The sequence below is a fragment of the Dermacentor andersoni genome, unplaced genomic scaffold, assembly GCF_023375885.2.
Source record: "Dermacentor andersoni unplaced genomic scaffold, qqDerAnde1_hic_scaffold ctg00000530.1, whole genome shotgun sequence".
Classification (NCBI taxonomy): domain Eukaryota; kingdom Metazoa; phylum Arthropoda; class Arachnida; order Ixodida; family Ixodidae; genus Dermacentor; species Dermacentor andersoni.
This window is the reverse complement of record NW_027315213.1, coordinates 7,179-12,500: the sequence shown is the minus strand read 5'-3', so window position 1 is coordinate 12,500 and position 5,322 is coordinate 7,179. Positions and strand designations below refer to the sequence as shown.

Here is a 5,322-nt window from a genome sequence, read left to right as displayed (position 1 = left end):
ATTCCTGCGACGAAGCCCGGAAGGGCGCCCACACAACTGCGGTGACGTGAACGAGCGACCAGCTCTGGAGCTCGACGTACTTCGAAGGCAAACAGCGCAAATTGCGATCGCGCTGGCTTTGCGCACGGCGCGGGAATCGGCCGGCGTTTCATTCCCACGTTTTCCGTGCACGCAAGCGTGCGCTTCCGACTCTCTCGCAAACGTGCGCGCTACATGGCAACAGACGTTCGCGCCTCGTGCTTGGACCGCTCTTTCCCTGCAGGTATCCGACTCCATCCTGCGGCGGTCTTGCTAGAGGCGCGCACTCGTCACGCTGCAGTAGTAATGCCTCGTTTCCGTCTTTTCGAAGAATTGGCACAACGGTTTGCCACCGTCTCCCTCTCGTGAGGCCGCTGGCGCGTGGCTTTAGCGCTCAACGTACTGTCCATGATGCCGACGCGGTCAAAACGAGTCGACGGACGCACGTTCCCTGTGCGCCGAAGTCTCTCTTGATATGTGATCCGACCCTCAGACAGACGAAGCCAAGGGAAGACCCAAGGCCGCAATGTGCGTTCAAAGAATCAGTGCTCAGTGTGTCCTGCAATTCACACCAAGTCTCGCAGCTGGCTGCGTTCTTCATCGACCCGAGAACCGAGTGATCCACCGCTTAGAGTCGTGAAAAATAGTTTGTTCAATTCAGTACAGTACAACCAGGGTTTTAGGCACGTGGCGTCTCCCTGTGTGTGGTTTCGAAGAGCGCCTTTCGGCGTGCGCTCCTCCAGTCTCGCTCTTTCGGCGGCCGCGTCTCAGCAGCTGAAAGCCTAATGGCACTCCACTCCTGCTACTCGCGCGTGTGTTTTGCGCCCACGCCTTCCTCGCTTGCCCTCGAGGTAGCTTATGCCGTTTGCGCGCACTCGAAGCCGGTTTTACCTGCCATCCAACCACCGGACCCGTGTGTCTCGTGTGCACGTTCACATCGCTCCACTAAAAATTGCAAAGAGCGACAGAGCCATGATTAGGGCTAAGCCGCTGTGGAGTCTTTAACGGCTACACGGCCACGGGCAGGGCTTCACCCCCATCGACGTGCTTCGCTTCAGTCAGCAGTAGGTTCATAGAAGGGCCTCAAACACACACACACTTTCGCATCGGCAGATCGCCGCAGCATAACCGCTGTTGATCCAACAGCCTACTTGAGACGAAAGACAAGAGCCCGGCGCGCGTACTCGCGCAGCTCTCCAAAACCACTCGGCCAGTGCCAGGGACGGCTCCCTGCGCCGGCGCCACAACAAGTCTACTTGAGGCGGAAGACGAAGCCAGCAAGGGCCTGGCCGCAAGTGCGTTCGAATCCGGGACTACAGTCCCTCGTCTGTCCGTACTTCCTCTTTCGACGTGCGGCGCCTTCCCAAAGCGCACAAGTCCGCTAACCGCAGAACGCTTCCGACGTAGCAAAGCCGCGTTTCCTTCGGTACTTCGCAGCAACGCCGCCTTTCCCTCGGCGGCGGGCGAATAGCCTGCAGACGTCGTCGCATTAAACCGCGATCTCGACACCTCGCGCGTCACGAGCAGGAGCCGACCGGCAGCCTCCGGCCCTTTCGGACTCGGTGGCATTTGCCGCGGAGGACGGGAGAGCACTTTAGGCCACGGTTCCTTCCGTACTTGGCAGCCGCACCCTCATACCGACAGTTCCATGACCGACCGAGCGCCACACCGTTCCTTTAGTACTTGGGCGGCAACAAAGTCGGGTCGTTACTCCATACTCGCCGCAGGAAGCGACCGGCAGCCGCCAGACTTTTCAGACTCGGCAGCGTTTGCCGCGGAGGACGGGAGAGCGCTCGCACCACGGTTCCGTGTGTGTACTAAGCGGCAGCGGCATTAGCTCTCGACCGTCAGTTCCTTGACCGACCGCACGCTTCGCCGTTCCCCTCGTACTGGGCAAAGCAGCAGGTCGGGTCGTCTTACTCCCATTCCGCGCGAAGAGCGCCAAAGCGGACAGAAAGCCCACCCAGTGTGCGTTACGCCGTTTCTACCCGCGGGCGCGGCCAAGCCAACCGTCCAAGGTTGCAGCCGGCGTCCACTGGGCGCAACAAATTTGGCACGGGGCGCCCCTCAAAATTCAGGCAGTCCCCGGCATGTTCGGGTATAGCCGTCCCCGCGTCCAAGCGGGGCCAGCGGCGGAAAGCGTCGGGCGCAGCGAGCTGCTTCACCCACACGGGGTAGAAACAATGGCGCTCGCCACCCTTCACAATCCGGTAATGATCCTTCCGCAGGTTCACCTACGGAAACCTTGTTACGACTTTTACTTCCTCTAAATGATCAAGTTTGGTCATCTTTCCAACAGACCGGCGCAACCGAAAGGCCGCGCCGGACATCGGTCCGAAGACCTCACTAAATCATTCAATCGGTAGTAGCGACGGGCGGTGTGTACAAAGGGCAGGGACGTAATCAACGCGAGCTTATGACTCGCGCTTACTGGGAATTCCTCGTTCAAGGGGAACAATTGCAAGCCCCTATCCCAATCACGAAAGAAGTTCCACGGGTTACCCAGTCTTTTCAGACAGGGATAAAGACACGCTGCTTCCTTCAGTGTAGCGCGCGTGCGGCCCCGGACATCTAAGGGCATCACAGACCTGTTATTGCTCTGTTTCGTGCGGCTAGGAGCCGCTTGTCCCTCTAAGAAGGTTGTAAGGTGCTGGGAACCCCGCACCTATTTAATAGGCTAGAGTCTCGTTCGTTATCGGAATTAACCAGACAAATCGCTCCACCAACTAAGAACGGCCATGCACCACCATCCACCGAATCAAGAAAGAGCTCTCAATCTGTCAATCCTCCCAGTGTCCGGGCCGGGTAAGTTTTCCCGTGTTGAGTCAAATTAAGCCGCAGGCTCCACTCCTGGTGGTGCCCTTCCGTCAATTCCTTTAAGTTTCAGCTTTGCAACCATACTTCCCCCGGAACCCAAACACTTTGGTTTCCCGGAAGCTGCCCGCCGAGTCATTTGAGTAACTCAGGCGGATCGCTGGTTGGCATCGTTTATGGTCAGAACTAGGGCGGTATCTGATCGCCTTCGAACCTCTGACTTTCGTTCTTGATCAAAGAAAACATTCTTGGCAAATGCTTTCGCAGTAGTTCGTCTTGCGACGGTCCAAGAATTTCACCTCTAGCGCCGCAATACGAATGCCCCCGTCTGTCCCTCTTAATCATTACCTCGTATTCCAAAAACCAACAGAACAGAAACGAGGTCTTGTTCTATTATTCCATGCAAGTTTATTCAGGCGACTCGCCTGCGTTGAGCACTCTAATTTTTTCAAAGTAAAAGCACCGGCCTTCTCGAGGCACACAATGAAGTGCACCAAGAAAGGACCGGCATGATGTTCAGTCCGAGCCGTCGCATCGGGTAGATGCACTACTCGTCTGGAACTGAGATCCAACTACGAGCTTTTTAACCGCAGCAGCTTTAGTATACGCTATTGGAGCTGGAATTACCGCGGCTGCTGGCACCAGACTTGCCCTCCAATTGATCCTCGTTAAAGGATTTAGAGTGTACTCATTTCAATTACGGGGCCTCAAAAGAGTCCCGTATTGTTATTTTTCGTCACTACCTCCCCGTGCCGGGAGTGGGTAATTTGCGCGCCTGCTGCCTTCCTTGGATGTGGTAGCCGTTTCTCAGGCTCCCTCTCCGGAATCGAACCCTGATTCTCCGTTACCCGTAACAACCATGGTAAGCAAGTAACCTACCATCGAAAGTTGATAAGGCAGACACTTGAAAGAAACGTCGCCGGCTCGTGGCCATGCGATCAGCACAAAGTTATCCAGAGTCACCACACAATACGGGCCGAAACCCGATCGATCTTGGTCTAATAAAAGCACCCGTCGCCCAAAGGGCTTCAGGCTCACTGCATGTATTAGCTCTAGAATTGCCACAGTTATCCAAGTAGGAAGAAACGATCTAAGGAACCATAACTGATTTAATGAGCCATTCGCGGTTTCGCCTTATTTCGGCATGTACTTAGACATGCATGGCTTAATCTTTGAGACAAGCATATGATTACTGGCAGGATCAACCAGGTAATCGTTCAACTGCGCGTCCAGCCTTTCAAGCAGGCCGGACGCCGTTTTTGCGATGCCGAGGCCACCTTCAGGCGCCCCAACACGCTTCGTTCTCGCAAAGGGTAGCACTTTGCACAGTCCGAGACGACGGCGTTCGAGCTCGCAACGGCGCCCTCCCCGCAGGGCCGGGTATCGCCACGCGGCAAGAAGCACGCAACATTCTCGATAGACCGGTTGTGTCGACTCGATCGCGGCTTGCGGTTTCTCTCGAGCCCGCAGCACTGGTGGACCGACCGACACTTGCAACGTAGCCGAGACGGCAAAGCCGCTAGGCGACGGGTCACGCCCGCGCCTTCGGCGCTTTCGTATTTGATTCGTCCGAGGACGATGCGGAACACACTTCGATATCGTGGAAAAAGCGTCGTCCGACAACCAGCCCCTAACGCATCAAGCGGATGAGGCTGCAGACGTCAGCTGTGGGATCCACGGGAGCGATACCGGGGACACGCTTGACGGGCACGAAGCCCGCCGCATATCAAACACCCAGGTCGCTTTGGGGGCGACTGCTCTCTGGGACCCCCATATAATAGCAGCGATAAGTACCCAGACCTCCATGGGGCCGTACTCGTGCCACTTTCGACGAGCGTTTGGCGAAAATCGTGCCGCCTCGTAACGCCGCGAGCAAGATTGAAAGCTTACGTCGGCAGCACAATGCCGAAGTCGTGAAAGCGCAGCGCGTCCACCGAATGCGCGAACGGCAATTTCTCGCCAATGGCCAGTACGGTTTCCTGCACAATTGCCTGTCTGTCGCCCTACGGGGCCCCCGGCCGATCGATTCGAGGCACGCTAGCACGGCCCCTTCGCCATTTCCGAGCACGAGTGCGAACAGTGCGGGCGGCGTGCTCGACGCCCCGGCTGACGTCGTTTCGGACTTTGTCTCTTCGCGTGCTCGCGGCAACGCCGCGGCCAACGACGACGTCTGCGCGGTTCTTTGCCGGTTCCCGGCGTGCTACAGTGCAGCCCTCTGCAGGGTGACACCGGCTCCGTCGTGGCCGTGCGGCGGCTTGTACGCAAAAGTTGCGTCAAAGGCGTCGCGCTCGCGCCGCCCCGGCACACGCGGTTTCGGACTTTGTCTCTTCCAGCGCTCGCGTAGTCGTGGGCACGATTGTCGACGTCGCAACGGTGCGCGGACACCGCCACGAGCACGCGCAAGACGAAAATCGCACTACGGTACAATGTCGGCCGGGGCCGTACGGCCCCTTACAGTAGCAGCGATAAGTGCCCAGACCTCCATGGGGC

The 5,322-nt window shown here is 57.5% G+C and overlaps 2 non-coding genes across 2 annotated transcripts; both read right to left on the bottom strand.

Moving 5' to 3' along the window:
- Nucleotides 1-501: 501 nt before the first annotated feature.
- On the bottom strand, nucleotides 502-654 carry LOC140214643 (5.8S ribosomal RNA). Its single transcript, XR_011891580.1, has one exon. It is a non-coding gene; the product is annotated as a 5.8S ribosomal RNA (ribosomal RNA).
- A 1,575-nt stretch (nucleotides 655-2,229) lies between these two features.
- LOC140214646 (small subunit ribosomal RNA) lies at nucleotides 2,230-4,044 on the bottom strand. Its single transcript, XR_011891582.1, has one exon. It is a non-coding gene; the product is annotated as a small subunit ribosomal RNA (ribosomal RNA).
- Between the last annotated feature and the right edge of the window lie 1,278 nt (nucleotides 4,045-5,322).